This window comes from Camelus ferus, chromosome 4 (assembly GCF_009834535.1).
Source record: "Camelus ferus isolate YT-003-E chromosome 4, BCGSAC_Cfer_1.0, whole genome shotgun sequence".
NCBI lineage: Eukaryota > Metazoa > Chordata > Mammalia > Artiodactyla > Camelidae > Camelus > Camelus ferus.
Window position 1 is genome coordinate 67,130,834 of NC_045699.1, and position 25,507 is coordinate 67,156,340.

The 25,507-nt window shown below is 48.0% G+C and overlaps 1 protein-coding gene across 4 annotated transcripts in view; it reads left to right on the top strand.

Moving 5' to 3' along the window:
- The window catches only part of MVB12B (multivesicular body subunit 12B), a 263,550-nt gene that overhangs the window by 164,757 nt on the left and 73,286 nt on the right, over nt 1-25,507 (top strand). The gene's annotated exons all lie outside the window — the stretch shown is intronic.

Consider the following 25,507-nt stretch of genomic DNA (forward strand, 5'->3'; position numbering starts at 1 on the left):
CAACGATAGATTAAGTTTGAGAAAGGAATTACGAAAGTAAATAAAACAGGTAAGAATTGGCGAGACGGAGATGGACGTAATGTCAGTGAGACTGGATCGCAAAGCTTCCACGTGGGCGAAGAGAGATGAACAAAACCTGTCAGGAACAGGACAAAACTGTTAGGGGGGAAGGGGGATCCTCCGCAGGCCCCACAGTCACACGCTGCCCCCCGGGAGTGCAGAGAAGTGGGTGTGTAGCCCGGCCCTCTGGCCCTGGTCCCCCCACGGAGCTTCCCTCCCTCAAAAGAACGCCGTTGTCACAGGCAGCTCAGGGGACTGTCCTTCGGGACACCCTCCGCAAAGACAGTCTAGTCTTTCTCGTGCAGTTTCACAAACCAAGTACTGAAACTTAATTACCTCTGGCATCGCCTTAAGCTTGAGTAGTGGTTTTCAGTTTCACTTTGGTGTGCAGAGCTGTGACTAGCTAGCGGGCTTCCCAGAGCTGTGGGTTGAGCAGGGGAGCGTCTTTGGTTTAGGAACACGAGGCTCCCGCAGCTTAGTTCAGCAGTTGCAAATTCTTGCCTAGATGCCCAGAGTCCTCGCTGCGATTACCTTCACCTGTGCTCGGGGCCCTGGAGAGGCTACAGCTGCTCCCTGTTGATGTCACATGGTCTGGAAGGGCCTAGAAATAGGCGCCTCCTCAGAGCAGGTTTTAACTTTCCATGAGCACAGATTCTCCTGGTTAAAGCAGGAAGAGTGATCTCCCCAGAAGCTTGTTGATCAGCTTGAGAACACAGTCACCAGCAGCAGAAGCCAGGGGACCCGAGAACACAGGAGCTGGAGGCAGTGCCTCAGAACAAGGCTTCTAAGGCTTGTGTGTTTTATAACCTCTTGTTGTACCGTTTATGGTTTACAATGGCTGCAAGGAAATTGGATCAGTTTTGTTTTACTTGCCATATAAAACAAATGTCAAAATAGTCAATATAAAATGTATTCTGATTTGACTGAGTTAAGCCAGTATGCAGTGGGATAATGGAATGTTACATTAAGGCTTCCCAGTAAAAACCACTTGTCTCTCCCAAGCTCTCCTCTCTCACTGTGTGGTAATTTACAGGTGGCATACACACCTCTGTGAGCCTCCTGGTTCATCAGGGATTTTTTTGTGCGTGTTCTTCAATTTTTGTATTGTTTTCCTATCCAGTGTCTTCATTTAAAAAAATGAAATGCTGATTATTCAAATTTTCCATTGAAGATTTATGAAATGATGAGTATGTTACTTTATTCCATGAGGCTTCAGATCTCTGGAATCTGTCACCAGAGGAGCCTGACACCTTGCTCTCTGGTGGAGCTGTGGGTGCTGCTTGTGTTCCCACTGTGGGGGTCTGCAGTGGGCCTGTAGGGTGGAGGTCTCCACGTCTGGCTCCCAGGGCTTGCAGTATTTTCCGTCCCCAAGCCTCAAACTTTGAACCTGTAGCCTCTTCTTCCCTTCCTGTTTTGTGCTTCTGTGCCTTTGCTCATGTGGACACCTGTGCATCGGGTATGTCTCGCATCCTCGACCTTAGATGTCAACTCAAATGCCACCTCTCCCAGGAAGCCTTCCCTGAATGCCTTGTGCCTATGCCAGGCTCTTCCCTCAGAACGCTTCTCAGCCATTATGCCTTCACTTTGTGATCATGTTGTAAACTCCTTGAAGGCAGGGATTTTGTCCAGGGCCTGTTATCTCCCAGAGCTCAGCCCAGGTACAGGCATGTATTCAGTTTTGCAATAAATGCTTCTCCAGTGGCCTAGGACCCTATGCTGCAGCCTCCCCACCCCTAGACGACTCCCAAGTCCCTAAGTACGCCTCAGATTTTTCGGATTATGAGAGGAATTGTAGCTTATAGAAAACTGAGAGTTTAGAAAATAATGAAAAAACAAATTCCATCTCCAGTGAGCAAAGGCTCATAACCTTTGGCTGTATTTCCTTCAAGTCATTTTTCTGTGTACTTCTTACATAGATGATATCATCATAAAATAGCAAGTTTGTGTTTCGCTGCTTCTTTCTCTTGTAATGTTGAACCAGAATCGTAATGTTCAACTGTGGTCTTTGTGTGGACCCAGGGATCAAGTTGCAAAACCAAGGCTGGAGTGAGAGCGTGGTGATGCAGCGCCCTCTACTGACCAAAGTTGGAGGAGGCTGGGGGACCGGCGGGCAGGTTCCTGAGCCAGGGGCAGCGGGACAGGCCCTTTTCCCCGACACTGCCCCTGCAAATCCCTGTGGGGAGTGAAGGGAGCCAGGGAGGGCCAGTAGCAGACCTTGTTGCCTTCTTAAGCCGGAGCTTGTGTCTCAAAAGCTAAAAACGTGTGCTCCGCCTCCTTTTTTTCTGCTGTCACTCATATTTCAAAGAATTTCCTGCTGTTTTTTGGCGAGCTTTCATCCCCAGTTTATTTCAGACAAAGGGGGCCATTTGGGGCTTTTCAGAGACACTGGGTCATCACCTGAGGGCCTTATAGTCCTAGCAGATCGGCCTTCCTTGGAACGAGCACTTCCTGCCTGTTTCCTCCCTGTTGTTGCAGAGTGCTGGTCTCAGATGATAGGAGTTGTCCTTTCAGGATGGGCAGCCCCCCGAAGAGATGGACGCCCCTTGGCTGTATCCAGTGAATTGGACACAGTGTTTGAAGTTCGTGGCAAAAGGCAGGATAAGAGGTGTTTGCAGAGCTCCTCTTCCTCATCCAGCAAACCTTTATCTCCCACACATGCATCTCTACCCTCATTTCTTGACAGTTTCCAAGTGAGGAAGGGCATGCCACTTCATCTGGTGAAGTGGAGCCTCTGTTTCCTCTCTGGGCAGCAGTACTGCTCCATCCTCTGCCCATCCACCTCACACACACTGGTCAGCAGGATGGGCCTGGCCTTGGCCTCAGGCACGCTCCCACGTCCCCACTTCTCTCCCAGGCTGGCCTCAGCTTTGCGAGTCAGCCTGGGGTGGAACAGCAAATGTTAGGGTCCCTGAATCTGGGCTTTTCTGATTCTCTTCTGCACTGTTGCCTTCAGGCAGGTGCAGTTAGAGGAAGCACCTTCTCACTTCAGCCAGAGCCCCCACTTCTCTCTCACATGTGATTCTACTGGAAAGAGAAGGTTCTACTGAGGCTGGTACCAAGGTTTGGAAAGGCTCAGGGAGGCAGGTGGATTTGCAATTGATGGAGCACCAGTAGCTCCAGAATGTGGATGAATGCACAGTTTTGTGCCCTCCCAGGAGGGGCCCTGGTAGACTGCTGCCCCCCGGCTTGCTGAACAGTAGAACCAGTGGCTTGATAAAGACATCAGAGGCATGCTTATCAAATTTGCAGATGACACAGAATCATTAGGGAGAGCTGATGTGCTGAATGACAGAATCAATACTCTGCATCTTCTCTGCAGCCAGAACACCCTGCTGCAACCGGGAGATGAAAGGTGATGGGTGAGAACGGACAGAGCCCCTGAGGTTCAAAAAATCAATTGCACGGGAACAAAATTGAGGAGACCGGGCTTAGTGGCGGTCTGTGGGAAATGATGGGGCTGGGCACGAGCTTGAGTGGCTGCAGTACAGCCCGGTGTGCATGGTGAGGCACGTTCTGTGACGCGGTGTCCCGCGCCGGTCAGGTCTGTCAGGAGGGGCACGCCCACTGCCATCCACCACCCTGTAAAAGTTAACCTGGATCGAGATTTGAACTTGAGTGTGAGGAATCACCGAGTTTTGATCTGAGTAGAGATGCAGCCTCTGGCTTCAGGTATCTAAATGGTCAACGTGTAGAAGGGAAAGGAGAAGTGTTTCCAGGTGGGGATGCGGCGTTGGGAGCCCCTGAAGGCAAAATTCGATCAAGTGAACTAAAGTTACAGGGTGGTAGGTTTGGGCTTAACATTAAAAAAATTAATATGGAGAACTCCCCAAAGGTAAAAAACCTCATGGCATTGAATAAAACAACTAAAGAGGTCATTTGCACCCAGCGGCTGGCAGTATTCAGACAGCATTTGGATTTGTCTGACCTTCAGTGGTTCTTCTTAAGCCTTTTTAAGAAATGTATCGGATTCCCTGACCCTAGCTAAAGTCCAGACAGCAAGCCTGCACGTTAGGGCCGCCCGCAGTCGCCTTGCCACCGGTGACTTGGAGGAGCTGGAGCTGGGGTCGGGGACCAAGTGTGGAGGCCTGTGGAGTGGCTGTTGTGGCGCCCTCCCCGGGTGGAGGCACTGAGGGCCCTCATCGGGCCGCCCCGTGTCTCCATCCCAGTGTTGGCGTGTGGGAGCTGCACTGCAGGTATTTTTGTCCCTTTCAGAGTCCAGCTGAAATAAATCACCTGGCCTCCAGAGTGTGGTGTTTCCAGGGCTTTCCCGTCTGGGTGGATGTGGGCTGGGGTGGCCTTGTGGTTCCAGAGTTCAATCTGCTCCCCAGACCTCAGGCCATAGGCTCATCCTGTGATCCTCCACTGACACCACCCCTGGGAGAAAGTGTCATCTTCCCTCCCTGAGCCACAGCGGCCGCTCCTTCCCCGGCCCTGGAATCCTGCCCTGCGGCCTCCCGGGAGCGTCTCCCCGGTGTCGGTGTAGGTTGGGGCCCAGCTTCCCTTATAAGGTGCAAGGCGCTGCTCTGCGTTGTCCCGGGAATCTTCCGGTGATTTGTCAGCTTCCAGCAAGTTGTCAGTCACACGTTCCGAAGTATGTTTCTTAGTGACAGACATAATTGTACTTAACTTTTTGCATGGATGTTATCAATCTGTGACAGATACTCTGGGAAATGGGGCATTTTGATTGCAGAAGATCTGTCACATGCATTTAGTCTTCCTCTCAGGGACACCAGGATTCAGTCACAACTTTTGCATGTCGATGTCAGGTTTTGAGAACATAGCTCCTTGCTGACCTCAAAAACTGTTCCGTCACTCCGACCCCAGGGCTGTCATCTAAAAGGTTAATGGCTCTTCCTAAAGGAGAGAGAAAGCCGTGCGCAGTGATCTAGCATTCAGGCCATGTGTGCCCGGGCTCGTCCACATCACACCCGCTGTCAGAAGCCCGTGAGCTGCTGGGCTCCGTCCTGGCCCCCTGACCGCACCGTCCTGCCGACACGGGATCAGTGTACCACTGGATCCACCCACCGAGTGAGCCTGCTGCAGGGCCAAAGCCTTAGCTCACCGGCCACAGTCCCATTGTCTGAGCTGACAGCCTAAAACCCTTGGCTGCCTCCTGTAAGTGTCTGATTATAAGATGGTCTTCATACCGCAGGAGATGATGTCACCTGCTGTGTTGTTGCAGGACTTGAACGGGGGTCCCAGGATTGCACAGATCAGGGGGGCTGTTTTCCTTTTCCTGCCGAGGTGTCTGCCCGCCCCCATCCCACCCCACCTGGTGGCCAGAACTGGCCTGAGGGTATTTGCCTATGTGGAGGCCTGGCAGTTTCTCCTCCTTTATAGGTTTAATAGGAGAAGGCTTGGCCCAGAGGATTGGGAGGAATTCATCTTGGAGTTGAAAGCCATTGTTTAATAAAAGTTCCTCATTTATGAGAAGGGCTGTGTGTGTCCTGCATCAGGTAAGATGAGAAGGCAAGGCCAAGTGCTGAGTCCAGTGGTTCTTTTTTCCTCTAATAGTGAACAACTTATGACGTGGACTTTGAGCTTCACTTCCACAGTAGAGACGGTCTGAGGTACATGGGCCCGGGCAGCACTCTGCCCTGGTCCCCCTGGCAGGGGCATGGGCCTTACTGTCCCAGTGAGGCCTACAGGACCTCGTCCCTCTGCAAGGCATGTCCGGGCGTAACTGTGGGTTGGGCTTTACTTGGAAGAATTAGCCGTCCTTTTCATTTACACAAAAACCACACACATTTGTGAAGATAGGGGACTCAACGTGTTTGTATCCTTCCTTGAAGCCACCTTCCTCTGAAGACGGAGGCGGTAACCCGGCTTTGTCGCTCCAGCACAGGGGGCGTGAGTGTGGGCACCGCACAGTGCAAGTGTCCTCACTCTGCTTGTGGTACCTCCACCCACTCCAACTGAAAGCATCAACCACAGGGATATCACCAAGAGGAACCCTCTGGAGGGGTGGGATCAGAACACGGAATCAGTTAGATTAGAGGTTCGCTTCTGGGGCTCAGTATTATTTCAGGTAAACAGTCCACGCTTACATTCTTTGCCTGGAACTTTAAAGTCCCAGGTTGCCTGCCATCCTGTTGGGATTTTCAAACATGCACACGTTCTTTGTTCTGTTTGGAGCCTTCACTGGCTTCCTGTTAACTGACGTGCCTCCCAGTCATCTCGCGTTCGGCTGGTCTCCTGGTTTCTGGTCACGTTGTCCTCATTCCAGATTCACCTCTGCTCTCCCAGCCCCTGTGCCAACCTCCCCCCGCCCCGAAAGGGGCAGACTGGACTCCAGAATGCTGAAGCTTGTTGCTGTCCACCCTCCAGACGTAGCCGCACCCTCGCCTCTTCTGGAAAACCCAGTCGTGTCATTTTCTGTCTTCCTCTCCTCCAGTCGCCTGCATCGTACAGTTTGGCATTTCATGTTTCCCTGTCATTGTCATATTTATCTTTGGTCTTATGACTAGATTTGCTGACTTATTGATGACAGGGATTCTCACGTTTCCTTTTTCTTCTTTAAAGACTCAGAAAAGGTTAGTCACAGAAATAATGATGATAATATTGCATCACTGTGTATCAAAATTTAGCAAGTACTTTCAACTGCATCACCTCATGTGATACAGTAAGTATTCAGTGAAAAATGTGTGGCCCCCAAATGGTAGGGCCTTTGAAGTCCAGGAGCCTGGCATATGGTGGCACTCAGAAAATACTTACTGAATGTGTGAAGTGAGCTGGTTTAGATACATGGGACCAGATATCGTATATTTATACATCTCTCCTTCCCTCTGTCCATCCATCCAACCAACAGAGACTTATATTACATTTACTGGGTGTCAGGCCCTGTTCAAGTGCTTAACAAATAAAAACTCACTTAATCCTAAAACAGCTGTGAGTTGCGTCCTGTTTTCCCCTCCTTTTTAAGATGAGGAAACTTGAGATCAAAGAGGTTAAATTCCTTTCCCAAGGTCACACAGCTAAGTGTCAGAGCTGGGGTTTGAACCCCAGCAGGTGAGCTACCCTTGGCTGGCAGGCCGTCCCCGTGCCCTGAGGCTCATGGTCCCCTGTTCACAGCTGAGTGGAGCGTGTGCCTCAAGGGGCTGGCGGTTGGGGTGCAGCCCCAGGTGTCGCGGCTGTCTTCACCTGCAGCCTCTCCAGGCTCCTGACCTGCCCGCAGCTGGGAGGTGAGGACCGCCTGGAGCCTGCACGTGTGGCCGGGGCGCTCACGGCATTCACTCTTTGAGGGAAATGTGTGGACACTGGCCAGGGGCCAGTCCATGTGAGCTGTGATGGATGCCTGAGGAGAGCATGTGGGGGCCATACACGAGAGGGTCCCTGTGAAGGGCTCCAGAGCCCGCGACGAAGCAGGGCAACAGGCAGTTTGATTTATTCTGGTGATCATGAGGGTGGAGTGAAGGAGACCTACAGACTAAGGTTATTTGAATATCTTTGAAACGCTTGTGTCACAGAGCTGCAACTGCGTTTGTAACGGTATCAGACTTAGTTTTGGTGTCAGAGTGATTTCGAAGGCGAAATTTCATTAGAATGCAGTTTGGCATTGTTAGATATGAATGATGAGTTTCAGGCTGAGCAATACACTTTTTTGATATTAATTTTTAATACGGCTTCTTGGGAAGTCAGAGCTTCTATTTAATGAAGAATCGACTATTAGTCAATAGACGTCCCCCTCTGAGCTGGCCTCCCCCGCCTTCACTCACACATCCGCTCTTTGACAAGGTCTTTGCGGCTTGTAAATGTGTTATCGTTGTGATTTTTGTGACTTTGTGGGAGTCTTGCTTTTCTTGGTGGGCGCAACGGTTATGCGTGCTGCTGCTGCTTGTTCCGGAAAGCGGGGTTATAATGTGAAATGATTCCCATGCCTGCTTCTCAAGTGTGCGAGGGCTCTTGGCACAGCTGGTTTAAGCTCCAGGGTCTGGAGAAAGGCCTTTTTCAGGATTATGAAAATAGTGTTCCGTGTGTCAGAACAGATTTATCAGTTCACTTTAGGGTCGGTTTTGTGAACCAGACCACTTAGAGGAGGATATTTTACCTTTTATCAGAGTGGAAGCTGACAGTCTATTTGCAGGGAGCTCCATGGAATATTTCACCTGGGCCTCTCAGTGTAAATCTAGCCGCCAAAGCAAAAATGAGTGTTAAGCGAAATTTCCTGGTATTTTACTGCCCCTGCCCTCCCCACCCCCATGCTATTCTATTTCAAGGCCGGGTTTCAATTATCAATTTGGATATTTAATAAAATCCTTTGCTTGCAGTAACTTTTCGAAGGCCTTTTGGACTTGTTTGGGTGGGGCTTTTGCCTGTGGGTAGGGTAGCATCCAGCCTGAACTCCCTTCTTGAGCAGCAGATGTTTTGTTTCCAGTTGAATAATAATATTAATAATTATCAGAATAAATATGATTATCACCATCATCGTTATTATTTCAGCTACAATTTTTTGAGCATCTTGTGCCAGGCATTGTGTAAACACTCCATATATATTGTTTTAATCTTCACAACCATGCAGTGAGGTGAATAATCGTGTCCTCATTTTTCAAGAAACAAGAAAACCAAAGCTTGGAGAGATGGTGACTTAGCCAAGGGCAGAGCGTTAGGACTCAGAGGAGCCAGGATTGGAGCCCAGGTCCCACCCTCCTGTCCTCTCTGCCTTCCAGGAGCCTCGGGGCTTCCCTGCACCTCAGTGTCTCCTGCAGCCAGTGACATGGGCTCTCCCAGGACCAAACACAGGCGTAAACTCTTCCAGCCCAGAGCCCACATTCCACCTCCTAATTAGTCATTGCTTCATTTTGCTAAGCAAATTGTTTTGCACAGCTTTCAAGATTGATTGGGCAAGAAGGGGAAGAACGTGCCTTTGGTTCTTTGATAGGGTTTGTTTTCGTTCAAACTGCTCACCGCCTGGCCTGCGCTCTCACGCACAGGGCCTTTCATGAATCTGGCTTTGGCAGCCTCATTACTCTTGAATTTTGGAGAAGCGGATATTTTAGTAGGCTGGAAGAAGATGAAAAGCTAGCGTGCCCATGTGTTCCTTGTTTTTAAAAGCCGGGTCAGTGAGGTTTAGAGACTCTTTAAATATTTCAGTTCATAAGATGAGACTAGATCATCTGGAATGGAAGTGTGCTGCCCTCCGTCCCAGGCTTGGCTTTTTTCTTCATCTCTTTCATAATAGAGGTAGGTATTTTGGCACTGTAGGGTTCAAGTGTAATAAAACTAAAATGTAGTGAATAAATACTGTGATTTGGAGTGCTGCTGCAGCTATGAAAGTTAGTTTCCCTTTTTTTTTTCTTTTTTGTTTCTTGAGTAATCAGTGACTTGAAAAATAATAGATTGGTCCAAGGATGGTAGCTTAAGAAACTGAAAACTCTGAAGCTTTAAAGGAGTATGGTCTCTGACATTTTTCTAAGAAAGCATTTTCTTCACTCAGTTAAATCTTCCCCAGTCGAGATTAGACATCTATCCTGAAATATATATTTAAATAGTTTGAAATTCTACACAAGTGTTCATTTTTAGTTAAGGCAGTGCCGTCCTGAGCCCTCACTGTCTCTTGGATTTTGAAAGATAAATGATGTGATGGTTGTTTTTCTTGATCCCAAGTTATTTATAGAAGCCCCAGTTCTAGTGACTGTCTAGTCTAACCCTAAGGTTCCAACGGGGCTGGCGGAGGTGACTGGGTGCTGTGCCCGTGGGGAGAGTGGGGCTGAGACCAGGTCTCACCTCCCCGTTACGATGTGCCTGGCATTCCACATTCCCCACCGGGAGGTGGGATGAGAAGCCTTTCATTGCCCTGGTCATGGATATGAGATGCTCTCAGACGCCTGGTAGGGGTGGCTGTGGTCACGGCCCTTGTAGCACCGCCGAAAGCCCAGAGAGGAGGGTCCTTGACCACCACTGTTTCCAGGGCCAGGCCCTGCTCCACCGCAGAGTGAGCAGGAACCCCGGGTGCTGGCATTTCCTGTCACGTTGCCTTCACCCTTCATACCTCCTCGAGTCCAAATTCCAGAAGTAATTTGTCACTTTGGAGGAGGGAGCCATTAATAACCATTATTTAGAACTGTCGAGTCTTCCTCTCTGTGTGTGAGTGAGTTAAGCATCCAAAAAATTGGCCTTGTTGGTGGCACACAGGGCCTCCCCATTGACAGATCAGGCCCGCCCCCACCCCCGCTGGTCCTTCTCACATCCCCGTTATTTCAGGTCTGTCTTTAATCACTGAAAGGGTGGTGGCAGAGTGGTTAAAGCATGTCCTCCTGGAATTCATTAGTATTATTACCAAAGACTGTGCTGTAAATTGTTGATTTTTTTTTTTTTTGAGCTGCTTGGAAAAGATTTCTTAACTATTTCATTTTAATGTCCTTTAAAAAAAAATTTGTCTCATCAAACAACAGTTCAGAAACCTGGACTTCAGGTCCCCCTGGGGGTGGGCTCAGAGTGGTTGTCCTCAGTGAAGCTGGAATGGTCTCGTCACCATCAGGTTGTGGGGTGGGGGGAAGAGGAGGAACCCCCAGACCTTCCAGTGGTGGTTAAGGAGAGGACTCGGCATCCAGTGTATGTTAATGCAGGTTGTTATTCTTTAACATTAAAATTCCACTAAAGTACTAATAATTACTGTTAATATCTTTCTGTGGAAACTTACAGTAAAGGAGCAGTAGTAGAAACAGTATTTAAGGGAGAGCTGCCGGCATGATAAGAATGCAAATACGTGTTATTAGCCTAATGATTTTGCTGTCGCCATGGTTGTGCAGCAGCCGTGTTGTGAATATGTCATCCGGCACCCGTGAATTTGGAAAGTGTGTCAAAACACAACTTCAATTAGTTTGCTCTAATTATGGCTCTGGAGAGTTTGTAACTACATCACTCCTCATTAAAAAAGATTTTCTTATATGGATTAATGTAATATACAAAGGAAAGTTTCAAAGTTCCCGATGCCTCTTGCTGCCGCAACGAGCAGGCTGGGAGCAGGGCTGACGGATCTTGGGTCTCCTGCTGCCAGCCCAGCTCTTCCCTTCTGTCCCGCCATCCGCCACCTGCTATGAAGTGGCCGTGGCCAGTGGAGCTCTGGCGACATCCTCAAGAGGGTAATCGAACCCATTGCAAGCTTCTAAAAGAAGATGGCTAATCAGAAACTACGAGGACATCACTCATTCTAAGTAGCTTGGTGAGGTCTGGAAGCAGAAGGACCTCTAGACCTACTGTGGCCCTGTGTGATGTGCAAACTCAGCCTTTGGTCCCGTCTGGGGGTCTCCGGGGGACGCTGCATGGGAAAATGGGTTACTTTCGGTCACACAGAATCACATGGCATCTGTGAAATGTCAATAAAAGTCTTTTCATAGGTGAGAAAGAGGACCTGAAGGAAATGTAATCTTCCATCCAAACTGATAAGTAGCTATAAATGCTGTTGTGGAGCCACTGTGATTTTTGAAAGAAAGAAAAATCACATTTTCTTGTCTTGCCACTGACCTTCCCCTCCCCTTGGACACCAGTGGTGTTCTGCCATGACCACATCTTCCAGGCTCCCTGGTGCAGGGTCTGGGTGGCAACAACATGTCTCAGCTTTGTGTCCAAGGCCGTTTCTTCACGCTTGGCTGCCCCTCGCCTCACCCATCTCCTGAGCCGCTGGCTGCAGCATCATCGTGACATCCCAACTTGGGGAGCTCAGTGGTGCATTCTGAATCCAAGAGATGAATTTTAGAATGCTGCTTGAGGAGGCCTGGGTTTTGGTTGCCCCCCTCCTCCGATTTATTTGCACAATGCAAAATATCCACAATACAGCTTTAAATACATTTTTGTTGACTGTTAACTGTTCTCTTTTCACTTTTGGTAAGTACAAGGCAGGTAGGGGTGTGTGTGTGTGTGTGATGAGCAACTTGGCCTTCTTTATACCACTCACAAGCAATGTTACCTTGAGTAAGTTACAACACTCCTCTGAGCCTCGGTTTCCTTGTCTATAAAACGGGCATAAGAATACCTCTATGCAGGACTGTTGTGAGAACCAAATGGGGGAACATATGGAAGTGCCACACCAGGCACGTGGTGGGCATGCAGGCATGGGACTTTGTGTTTTTATCCAGGATTCCTTTCAGAGTTTACTCTGAGCACAGGCAGTTCGTTCCCTCAGACCCTTCTGTTGCCGCCATTTGGCCCCTTGCAGCCTGAGTCACCGGCACCCCCACCAAGTTCCCACGGCGTCAGACTGGGCGCAGGCCTTCTCCCGCACAGAGCTGCACTCACAGGTGAGCAGCTGGGAAGGGGTTAAGATAGTAATTGTGCAAATCTTCCAGGCTTTCTCCCAGTTCTGCGATAATTTGATGAAGAACTTCACCCTAATTAAATATTCAAATTAGGAGTAAGTGTCAATATGGCTTCCCATTGCCTGGAATGATGATTAATTGTATTCAAAACTCTAGTGGCCCACTGTAATCTAAACTGAACTGTTGTTCTTGATTATTTCTGCACCTCACTTGCCATGTTTTTGTTTTAAGATTTAAACTAGTAATTGATTTGCCATATGCTGTCGAGCTGCACATACTTTAAAGTTATGCGTTTAGGAACTTGGGGAGTTTGGAATTGTGATTTCCTTAGTCTTTCAGTGGCAGCTTTTTTCCCCCTTGTCCAATGTGGAGTGATTTGGTTGGAGTGTGTGTGTGTGTCTGTGTGTTTGTCTGTGTTGCCCATGAGGAAAACTCATTATATAGTCAAGTTGGTAGGTTGAAATTATATTGATCACTGCAAATGGGTTGCCTCAATGGAAAATGAACATTCTGCATTTATACTTTTGTGCTTGTGTTGTCTTGGTAAAGCAACATGGCATAGTGGGAAAAGCATAAACTCAAATCCTAGCTCAGACAATTCCTTTAGCTGTGTGACCTTGGACAAGTTCCTTAACCTCTCTGAACCCTCTTTCCCCTGACCCATAGAACCCCGCTGGGTTGTGAAGATTAGAGATGAGAGAGAAGCGTAAAGAGTAGTGCAAGTGCTCAGTAAGTGGTAACTGTCCAAGTCACAGATGATTCCAGGAACAAAGTATTCCGTGTCCCTGCCTCCAGAGAGCCACTCCCAATCATGAATCAGATATTATCTCCCACTTCTCTGACTCCAGAAGCGTCTGTTGCCCCCCTCCTGCTTTGTGACATGTCTTAGGTCATTGTCTTGACTCTTGAATTGCTGTTTCATTGCTTCGGCCCTTTCTCCCTGACCACATTCTTCCCTCTTGGCAGCTGGGACCAGGACTCCCATGTCCCTGGATTCTTGACAGGGCCTAGTGGAGTCCCTGGTGCATGGTAGGCACTCAGCCAATGTTTGTTTTGTTTTGTTTTGTGCCGTGGCTTTAAAAATCAAAGCATATAACGTTACAGCCTTCTGTTTGTATATCTTATGATATTTAGAGCCTTTTACTTTATGAGAAAGAGGATTTCTATGTGTGTTTCATTTTACTTATGGATTAAAGGGGAAAGATTTGAGTCTTATTTGGGTTTTGGTTTTTTTAAATCACTTTTAAAAGACTTTATTTTTAAAGAAGTTTTAGGTTTGCGACAAAATAGAAAGGTACAGAGATTTAGTATATATACCCCTGACCTCGCACATGCATAACTTTCTCCGTGACCAGCATCACTCACTCACCAGAATGGCTTTTTCTTTTTTTTTTTTTTAACCAAAGATGAACCTACATTGACACATTATAATCGCCCAGAGTCTGTAGTTTACGTTAGGATTCACTCTTGGTGTTGTACATTCTGTGAGTTTGGACAAATGTATGATGACACATGTCCATCATTATAATATCACAAACAGTCATTTCACTGCCCTAAAAATCCTCTGTGCTGTGCCTGTTCCTCTCTCCCCCGGCCCCTCTGGCAACTACTGATCTGTTTACTGTCTCCATAGTTTTACCTTTTCCAGAATGGCACAGAGTTGGAATCATTCAGTATGTAGTCTTTTCAAATTGGCTTCTTTCATTTAGTAATATACAGTTATCATTTTAAAAAAAAAACTATCTCAGGGCCAAATGTAGTGCTTGACATATAGTAGGAGCTTAGCTAGAAACTAGCAGACTGAGTTGGTCACAATATATTGATTATAGTAGCAGCCTTATATGCCTGTTGACAACCATGGTTCGTCTCCCCTTGGCTGGCATCAAGTTAGTAGATATATTTGGAATTAAGTTTCAGGTCTGGGCATAGAAAGTTTGAGGTGGTGAATTATTATTGCAGAAGAAATGGGTTCATTTTAGGTTTTGTAAAACCTCTTTGTTGATGTCAGTTACAAAACAAAGCAAAATGTCTCATCAGATCATGAGAAAGGGTGGTAAACATTCCACGTCGTAATTTCTTTCTGAGGTTGGCTCCAAAACCAGTGAGAAAAAAAATTGCCACCCCTAAAAATATTGTAAGACCTAGAGTCATTAAAATGACTGACTTTCTTTTTTAGTAGAACCAAGTTACAAGAAAAAATTGTGGTATTTTCTCACCTCTTTGGGTCTTCACAGATCTGAATGGTAACTCAGAGCCTCAGGTTGGAAGCACAGGGGACCTGGAGCTGGAATCCTGGCTGTGAAGTCTTTGAGGAGGCGGCTAGTGCTGGTCAGGCCCTTCCAGCTGAAGATGATTCATTTTAATTACCTTCCAGGGCGATCCAATACCTGAGCATATGGTCCTTAAGAAATAAGCCTCCCCAGACTGTCAGTGAATGTGGGCAATGGTCAGGGACCTCATTCTGACACCGTTGACCAGCCTTGGAGAGCGGACGCTCTAGAAGGTGCTTATTAAAATGCCAGCAGGTGTGGCGAAGGTCCCCTTTCCCGTGACTCCCTCACCCTGCTTGTGCCAGGTGTTTTATAAGAGCCTTTTTCTTCATTAAATGGCATTCATTAAGCACGTCCTTACACCTGGCACAGAAGCTGTGTGTCACAGATGACTTCTTCCCAATGGTGTTTTGCAGGAATAAAGTGGAATTTCATTTCGCTGTTTGCTGTGTTCTTCCTCCCCCTCTCCCACCACCCTAACTCAATCATTGCGGCTTTTGCATATTCCTCCTCCATCCCTCCCCCATCCCGTTACTTTTCTTGTGCCCTTTACCTCTGGTCTCTGTCCGTCAGCAGCCACGTTATCTGGAAAACTAGGTGCTCCTTGAGTGCTGAGTGCTGTGCAGAGTGCTTTCATATACCCTCACCCTCCTAGAATTCTCCTCTTAGTGTTTGTCATCTTTTTTTTTCCTGATAAAAAGAAAAATAATTTCTCAGTAGAAAAATTAACATATAAAAACATATAAAAAGCAGGGGGAAGAAATCCACACTCGGACCTCAGAGACTTCTGTTGTCTACACCACAGGCATCGCCCTGCCTCCCCGTCCTGCCACTAGCACAGGGCCATCACATCTGTCAGCTGACTTATCCTTCAGGCCCAATTTGTACTGGGGCACGTGTATCTGTGTGTACCCATAGAAGTAGGTTGTTGGTGTTGCGGTTTACACGTGCATCATTCTGCGACTTGGTTTCTGTTTTGTTCCCTTTTGTTGTGACCTAACAGCCTTGTCTTTGACATCTGGCTATGTTGATGCAAGAATGTCTGGCTCATTCCTTCTCCTTGGTCTGCCCCACTAGCATGTGAACATTTTCCCAACTCCTTGCTCTTACAAAGGAATAGGCCATAAGGATTGGGTTTCTGCCTCTTCCTGTGGCTGAGATCACTCTCCCCACAGTCTGTGCCCGAGTTCCTCACTCGTGTCCTGTCATAAGCACCCTCTCCCAGTCCCACCCAGAAAACCTGCAAACATTGTTTTATATCTGTAAAATATTCTGAATCAGGCATAATGTTCTTCCCAGTTTTTGCATAGTGCATCGTGATTCGGAGCTGCATTTTGTAATTTGTCCCATCAGGGTTCATATCCAAGCTGTGCCCCCTCAGGCAGGTTCCTGAACCTTTCTGAGACCTTCTGTCAAATAGAGATGATCTCGGCGCCCAGCTGTGGGATCCGGGGGGGATTACATGATGCACGTGAAGGGCAAGCCCTGCGAAAATGTCAGCAAACATTATGTTATTGTTTTTTTATCTCAGATAAGTCGTTTCTTATGTTTCAGATTATTTCCTCAGGCTAGATTTCCAGAGAGAAAGAGTAAATGCTGGTCCTTTTGTCCCATTACGTCCCCATTCTTAGGTCTTAATTTTGAATCACCTGGAGCATGTTCTTAATGTATTTCTTTCAGCGAAAGGGACAAGAATGGTCTTTTTTATTGTCAGCTTCACATATAAAAGAAAACTTGTGATTCAGAATATTTCTACTCATTCAGCCTTCTTTCCCTTCATAACTGTGTCTCCCTAGCCTTTAGCATTTAGTGTCCCGGGAAAGGAATTTAGTTTCATTTTCTATACTTTTTATGCAAATGGAAAAAGAGTACATGTACAAATAGACTCTTTATCATCTTATTTTACTTAGCATCATTATCTTGAGATGTATCCATCTTGCATGTATCACTCGTTCCTCTTTGATGGCCGAGCAGCATCCATTGTGCGGCTCCACCACTGCGTGTATCCAGTCACTTGTTGTTGGCTATTTGGCTTGCTTTTAGTTTTTAACTTTTACAAATAAGGCTGCTCAGTACACATGTGTGCAAGTCTTTGTAAAGACATCTACTTTCATTTCTCTTGGGTTCTATATATGTAATGGTTTGTATAGTTGTGATGGCTGGCTGGTACCATAGGATATGTTTAACTTTTTCAGAAACTGCAGACTGTTTTCCGAAGTGGTTGTACCATCTTACATCCCTATCAGCAATGCAGAGGGTTCCAGTTGCTTCTCATCCTTGCCCACAATTGATGCTGTTGGTCTGTTTAATTTCTGTCGTTCCAGCAGATGTGTAGTAATATCTCATGGTGGCTTTAATGGGCATTTCCCTAATGACTGATTTCGGACATTTTTTCATGTGCTGATTTGCCATTTGTTTATTTCTTTACTGAAGTGTCCATTCAGACCGTGTGGTCTGCTTTAAATTGGATCATGAGTCTCCTATTAGGTTGTAAGAGTTGTGCTTATATCCTTGTTGTAAGTTGGATATATGTTTGCCAATTTTTCCTTCAGGTCCGTGGCTTGCCTTTCCACTTTTGTAACAGCATCTTTTGAATAACAAGAGTTTTAAATGTCGGTGAAATCCAGTTTATCATTTTTTTTTCTGGTACAGTTTATGCTTTTTTTGTGTCCTGTTTGAGAAATCTTTGCCAAACCTAAGGTCACAAAGATTTTCTCCTGTGTTTTCTTCTAAAAGAGGCCATGCTATGCCTGTTCAGTCAAGATGCATTTAAATAAAAAGTATCAAACCCCAGGCCTTCTGAACTTAATAATCTACTGCTTCCCTTTCCTCTTTTCTAGAATAGTTCTGTGACTCTCTCGGGTCATTTTGTACATGTACGTGGTAAGCGTCGAGTTTTGTTTTTTTTTCATATTTGGCTCTCCAGTTGCTTCAGCACCATTTGTTGAAAAGATCACTCTTTCCCCATCAAACTGTCTTGGCATATATGTTGAAAATCAATTGATCATACATATGAGGGTCTGTTTCCGGACTCTTCATCTGTTCTGTTGATCTGTATGTCTGTGTTTTTGTCAGTACCACACTCTCTTGATCACTATAGCTTTACACTAAGTCTTGAAATTAGTCTTGAAATTAGAATTTATTTAGCTGTGAGTCTCCTTAATTGATTTTGCTTGGAATGTTGGGAGCCCTGTTGGGCTTGTTTGTCTGGACATTGTTTTAATCAGGCAAGCTTTCATCTGTTTTTTGAAGTTACATCTCCTTTAATTGTCCTGATTTCTTTCTAACACCTAGAATATTTAGGTTGGTCCTAGTTCCCCATATTTTTGCTATTTTTCCTCATCATTGTCATCTCTGTGTTCTTTCTTTCTCTGCATTCTGGAAAATCTCAGGGCAGAGGGAGCTTATCCATGATACTACTTAATCAGTTTTTTTGAATTTTATTTCTGCATTATTTCTAATGCAGATAACTTTTCCTAACCCCTACAGTAAAATTTTTCCCAAAGGTAATGTTCTTTTTATCTTGTTGTAGGACTTTTTTATAGGCCCTCATGAGGATGCAGGATGTGTGTTGCTCCCTCCCTCCCCTCACCTCACTTGGGTGCTCACTGTTTCGTAGAAAATCTTCTGAATCTTCATTACTTTTCCCTGTTCTCCTTAGCTGTTGTAGAACCTTGGAGATTGGAGGCTGGCCCTTCAAATCTGTTTAGGATATGTATCATTTCATCCTCCTAATTTGAATTTTTTCAATCTTTTAAATATTTTCAACCATGGATTCTTTGCACGTGAAAGTCTATAAACAAATATTATTTCTCATTGTTTTGGGGACACCATTTAAATATCTGAGTAGTCTGTCACTCTGACTCAGAGGTGGCTCGTGTCCGAGGCACATCCTGACCCAGGGTTACTGCACCCAGACTCCTGACTCCGCTTCGCTGGCTAGGTGTCCAGTCTTTCACAGAGCTGCAGTAGAACAGTGGTTCTCAAACTTTTTGGTTTAGGATTTCATAGTCTTAAAAATTGAGGATTCCATCCTGCTGGGGGAAAAAAAAATGAAGATTCAAAAGAGCTTTTGTTTAGGTGGGTTATGTTCATCTACATTTAAAAATTAAAACTAAGATAAATGTAAAACACAAGACTACCTAAGCAGACATCAGTGTGATGACATATAAGTCATGTAGCTTCTAGGAAAGTTTTCTGTCTGCTTGTGAAAGGATGAGGGGAGAAAAGGCAAGTGATGTCTTAATGTTATTATGAAAGTGGTGGTGACTTGTGGGCTCCCCAAAAGAGTCTGAGGACCCCCCAGAGGTCCCTGGGGCACACATGGAAAATTGCTGTCCCAGGAGGCGGTTTGAATACAGCCAGAAGAAGAATGGGAGTGACTTAACACCGTGAAGCCTTTTGGTTACGTGTGTGTGGGTGTGTGTGTGTGTGTGTGTGTGTGAGAGAGAGAGAGAGAGAGAGAGAGAGAGAGAGAGAGAGAGAGAGAGAGAGAGAGAAAAGTGACATCTGTCTCTAACCGTGAATCAGCCCCTGCCTTCCCAGCCGCCGGTCCCTCAGCACTGCCCCCGACAGTCGGAGGGGATAGCGGGCATCGCAGCTGCCTGGGCAGAGCCGTCTTCATTATATATGGCCACTGGGTTCAGAAGATTAATGGTAACATTTTAAAAATTCACACAGACCTGGAATCAGCACTAGAAAATACAGATTTAAATTAACAAGGAAAAAGCAGAATCCCATCAAAGGAAATAAATCGTGCTGGCAACTATTGTCACATAATAAAATGTATTCTATAACTGAAGGGCTTTTATATGGAGCTGTCTGCGGCTTAGTGGCCATGTTAATTGAATAATGTGTCGAAGACTGACTTGGGGGGAAGAAAATGAAATTTCCCTCGGCATCTATTTAGCTGGAGCTGTTGTCGGCAGCACGTAGGATGCTGACCTGTTTGTTGAGAGAGTGAGGGCTTGGCAGGGTGTGCCCCATCTCCTCTGGGCAGTTCCTGGGGCAGGGGACGAGGAGGAAGGCTTGGTAAAGCTCCCCTACATTGTTCTAGTTGGAATTCTCTGGTTACCAAACAGACTTTGGAATAATGATCCATCTCTTGAGTCAAGTGGCAGAAATTGTTGGCCTCAAATGGTCAGTCCCTTGTTGCAGTGGCCCACGATCTACTGGGGGTGGTACCAGAAGGTCTTCATCTCTAGGCGCCATCCTTGGTAGAACCAGTTTCTTGAGTTTTGGGGTTTACTTCTCCTTGGTCTACCGGTGATCCTTATAAACTCTCTTGAAACACACCGTTCTAGATCAACGGAGCGATCTAGAGTGATCACAGAGTGAGCAACAACTTTGGGGACCGTTGAAATGACTCCACTGAAATGGCTGTCCGTGGGGGCACCAGCAGGCATCACGTTCACGGACTTCTCAGTTTTGTTGATTCCGTTGAGGACCTATCCGTTCTTGTAGCTCCCTGCTTAGGTGCTTCAGAAAAAACGAGCGTTCGGTGCCCATGGTCTCCCGAAGTGCTGGCTCTTTTTTTCTTCCTCCAGTAACACCTAATCTCGTAAGTAGGGCATTCCTTTAATCTCATTAAGCAGTCAGGTTATGGGAAATAAGCCAAAGAGTGTTGGGTTAACTGATTACAATTCCAAGTAAAAATGAGGATTTTATATTTTTTCTCAGTAGATGCTGTGGTTAGGGTATGGGCTCAGGCCATGAAGTAGTCTTCTAAAATATTTTAAGCGACTGTAAAATATTTTATCAGATAGCTGTACCGTAATTTTTAAGCAGTCTCTTGTTATTTAATATTTAATTTGATTCCATTTTTTGGCTTTATAAGCAATGCCGTGACAAATGCAGTTCTTGTTTATATAAAAATATCCACGAATCAGAAATAGTTGCATTTTCCAAACTGTTAACCAACCCAGTCCCAAGGATGAAAAGGGGACGAGTGGAAAGCCTTCCTGTAAGTTTCTCCAGATTATCTCTAATTGCAAGTCATAATCAGGGTCATTCGTTCCTTCAGCAGCATTACATAATCTTACAGGGTTTTCCCTAATATTTTTAAATTACCCACTGTGTGCAGGGCACTGTTCTGGGCACCGAGGATATGGTGGAAAGAGAAGGTGTAACGGAAGCTGTGTTCTGATGACATGTAAACAAATCGACTATCTTATAGAGCCAGAAAGTGAGGTGTTGAGAGAGAGCACCACTGGAGGCCTGATGGAGGAGAAAGAGTCAACCTCCAGAGACCCAGGAAAGAGTGTTTCGGGCACAGGAAACAGCAAGGGCCAAGGCCCCAAGGTGGGAATGAGAGTAAGGGGGTGGGGGACCAGAAGCAGCTGGTGAGGTTGGAGGGTGTAGGTGCAGGGCCACGAACAAGACCAGGTCAGAGAGGAGGGGTAGGTCAGAACTGGCAGGACCTCAAGACCTCGGAGCCGCTTGGATTTCATTCATGTGCCTGCAGAGGGAAGGCACAGTGCATTTTGTGAGGGTCCTGTCCTGAGGCCCTCAGAAGCAGGACTTAAATAGTGCCAGGGATGGCAAGGAATGGGGAAAATCAGAATAGGAATTATACTTGCACGTGCTCACCACATCCTGGTGTTCTGCCTGCATCGCAAGAAGATGTGTACGGGGAGGCACACGCCCTTGCTAAATTCAGAGCACCCAGCTCCTGCTGGTGATGCTGGGATCTGAACCTGTGTTGGGCGGACTTTGGTGTCGTCGCTCCTAACCATTACAGCTGTTCTGCCTCCCCGGATTGTGGTCAGGCCGTTCGTTGTCCAGATCCGTATGTGGCTTTTCCCTTTCTACCGCCTTAGAGAGACTGCGACCTGTCAGGGTCACTGAGGTAGTAAGTGACAGAGTTTGAGTCCCTGGCATCGTCAGTTTCACAGGGTCTTCAGGGTGGACCCCGCATTCCTGTTTGAATAACCTCGCTCTGTGTACCTGATGGTGCGGATGACACCTCAGAGCAACTTTAAGATGACGAGGACAACTCTGGGGGACATGTGGACTAACCTTTACGCGAGTTCTAGCGCTCACTGCGCCTCTTCTGTTAAGTGAAAATGTTCCCAATGAAAAGGTTACTGAGAGGATTAGGCAAGGTGGCGCACGCAAAGGAACCCAGCCCAGCACCTGGCAGGTGGGTCCCCGCCAGACGCCGAGGAGCTCGGATCTCACTTGGCTCTGAGGCTCCGCCGACGGCAGAGCCATTCCCTTCTGTCCTCACTTTCAGGCTGATCTCACGCTGGTGCCCTGGGCCACTTCTCCTTCAGCGGGTGACCTCTTCATTCGTCTCAGCCACAGGACCTGTCCCCTCGGCCCAGACTCTTCACTTTCATTGAGTGGCCTTGATGTGCCTTTTCGTCCTCCTGTTCCCACGTCCCGTCCTCCCTGTGTCCCGGAGCAACAGAAACGAAGATGCAGAGGCGGCTGTTGGCGGTGCAGGGGCTCCTCTCCCTGCGGCTCGCTCTGGGCGGGGCTCGTCCCTCTTTCCGCTCTGAGTGCTGCCCCGTGCCCCGTGCCCCCTCTCATCGGCCGCTAGGGCTCAAGTTGCTTTCCACAGATTCCTACTGAGCAGTTAAGTCTGTAAAAGATACAGTCAGGCCTACGACTTGAATTCTCTTTTAATTTCCCCTTTACTCGTCAGCCCCCCTTTGTCTATGGTATGTGATCAGAAACTTTCTTTTTTCTCCCTGGTAAATTCTTGGTTGCTGCCACTGACTTCTTACATCATAACTGTCCTCCTCTGTAGCAGAGAGGAGTAGGATGCGGAGCATCTTGTGGTCTCCCAGAGACCCCCGAGTCTAACTGAGCAAACGCACAAGGAGGAAATGCAGTAATAGGGACAGCAGCAGTTCACACCCGGAAACACTTGGGGTTTTAATGGAGTAAATTCAACACCTGATTTGGTCCACAATCACTTGTTCAGTGATTGTCTGCTCTGGGGAAGAAATTGTCCTAGAAAATGTGCTACCACGTTGATGAGATCTGGCCCTGCCCTTGAGGAAGTGTCTTGTGATAACTGGAGTGAGAGAGGATGTGCAGACACCTGGTTCCGCCTGGGACAAGCCCAGGAAGAGGAGTTTTACGTGGAGTCTTGAAGGACCAACAGGAGTTTGGAGAGGAGGTAAGGAAGAAAGGGAAATTCTAGGAGGAGGGAGCAGGGTGGATGAAGAATCAGGCTGAGGCAGGAAAAAACGTGGCATAATCAGAGATTCATGAGACTGTCACTCTCCCTGGTGGAGGCAGAAGTAAGCAGTGACAGGAGACAGAGTCTGGACAGGGGAGCTGGTGTGTGAGGCCGGCCAAACCCAGCATGTGGATACAAATCAGACTGCCCAGGGAAAGTGTGTGGAGTGAGGAGAGAGCTAAACCAGAACCCTAGCAAACAGCAACCCTTACAAGACTGGAGGAGGAGCCAGGAGGTGCCATCTGTGAGGGGGAAGAGACCCAGGCCAAGGAGGGAGAGGGTCAGGGTGTGGTTGGCCAGGCACAGGCTGGTGCACCGGGAGGCAAGCACGCTCGGAGCAGGAGGTCCGCGTGGACGGGGCAGCTCAGGAGCCAGGCTCCTTGATTCTCCGGTACACACTTCCTTCTTTAGCTCCGTGGGCCACAGAATTACCCCAAAACTGTTCATTTCGAGGGTTGTAGCAGGTGGTTTGAGGTCTGCACACAGTCGGTGCTGCATGATTGTTTGCAGTTCCATGATCATCTTCGTCATGATTTGCTGCTCCGTTCCCATCTACCGTAGCACCTCAGTTCTTGCCCTTACCTTCCCACAGGCAGGTAATCTTCTAAAATTGTAAATTAGATCTTGTCACTTCTCTGATTAAAAATCCTGCAGGACGTATGCAGGGCCCTGCGTGCTGTGGCCCCATGGCTCTCCTCAGCCTGGTCGGCACCTCTCCCTGGCCCTCAGGCTCTGGCCACGGGCCGGTCTTCCCTCAGCAGGACCTCCTGCTGCTTAGGAGACACCCCAGAGCTCCTCCCTGCCCACCCCGGCCCTGCCAGCCCCAGTCCCCATGAAACAGCACCTCCCCAGTGACCTCGGGGGGTCCTCCTGCTTGCCTCTGCCAGAGCTCCTGTGACTTCGTGGACATGTTCACATCCCCTGCTGCAGAGTGAGCTTTGCGAAAGCAGGGTCATGCCACCCCGAGTCCCCCCCAGATTGGAGTTGATGTGGGCCAGGGCTCACTCAGCCATCTCGGATGGCCGAGTGGCTGGGCTGGCCGTGTCTTCTCATCCAGGGAGGAGGACCTCTGGGCTGTCATCCAGGTCTGCCTGTCATCTGTGGTTCTGCCAACACCCCCACCTCCTCTAAGGGCCTCCTGGAGCGGCTGCTGCACAGAGCAGACATTTCATGTCTTTAGTTAGTTGGATGTGCTTTCTTAGGGCTTTCAGGACTAGCATTCTCCAGGTGTGGCAGCCCTGAAGCTGGGTCCTTCCCCGGCTCCTGGAAATGCCCTCACTGTCACAGTGCCTGCCCCCGGCCAGCTTGGTGGGCGTGCAGCCAGAGCATCCCACAGGGCCCCGTGCTCAGAAGGGCTTCACGCTTGGTTTAAAGCTCTGCTGTCACCATCTTGAAATTCTTAATATTTGACCCAGGTCCCCTGTTCTGACTTTGCACTGGGCCCTGTACCTGCCCCGCAGGGGCCACGTGCGGAGCCGTAAGGGAGCTGTGGGATCTGCAGGCCCCAGGCCCAGCTCAGGGTGAGCCCCCTCCACAGGGTCGCCTGTCATCATTTTAGCTCTGCTCAACCACAACCACAGTCAATAATTCATCCTTCTGTCTGCTCAGCTTCATTGACTAAGTGCTGTGGTCACAGGCATTGATCAACTGCTTCAAACCCTTCTGCAGCTGCTCCTCGCCCTCTCAGGGTTCCCAAACCTGGCCAGTCTTCAGAGTCACGGCTGGAGCTTGTTAAAAAGATTTCTGGGCTGCACCCCAGGCCCACTGAACCAGACTCCCTGGGGTCGGGGCTGTGAATCTGGATTGTTAGCAAGTTCCCACGTGACTCCAGTGACTGAATCTGTGCTGGGACAGGCAGAACAGAGTTTGGGAACCTCTGTCCGAGCGGATAGAGCCCAAACCCCTTGATGTGGCATTTGGCGTCCTTTGCAGTCTGGCCCCGGCTGTGTTTCCTATGGGCACCCTCCGCCTGCACCACAGCTGGCTCTCTCTGGCTGCCCCGTCAGTCCTTTTCGTCCTGGAACACCCGCAGCCTCCTCTGAGAAGGCATCACCAGAAGCCCTGTCCCTGTTACCAGAACGCGTTGTTCCTTTCGTGCACACTCGGCGTGTGGTTTTAGTCTCCGGAAGCGTGTCCTGTTGCACAGTAGTTTGTTCCTACACCTTTGTCCCCTGTAGCCTGAGAGCTCCTTGTGGGGGTGGGGAGCTTACCTCGGCATCCTTAGTTCATCAGTGAAGTTCACTACGTGTACATCCAAGTGCCCTGAGGACACACACCTCGAGGGACGTGTCTGCTGGTTCCCCCACGACCCTGAGCGCTCAGTAAGGCCTTGCTGCCTTGTACAGCTGGGCCAGCCAGTGGCACAGTGAGCACATCGCTGCTCACTCCACAGCCCGGCAGACCAAGCGCCTTTACCGTCCTCGGTGCTCATTTCGTCCCTGGGAGGCTCCTGCTCACTCCTGGCCCCGCCTAGAGAACCTTCCTCCCAGGAGTCTGTACGTACAAGAGTCGTTCTAGGGGGGCACACACTTACTGTGTGAAAAAGGCAACATGTGGAAAGCTTTCTTTACGTGGTCATTTGTCCCTCGGTCTTTTCCATTTTGGAAATGACTATGTGTGACCACAGCTCAGGCTGCTGAGCGATTTCAGACCGACCCCAGTCATACCAAAAGGAGGTAATTTTGTTGCTTTTTTTCCCCCAGACCAGTTGGGTTTTAAATGTCTTTCCTATT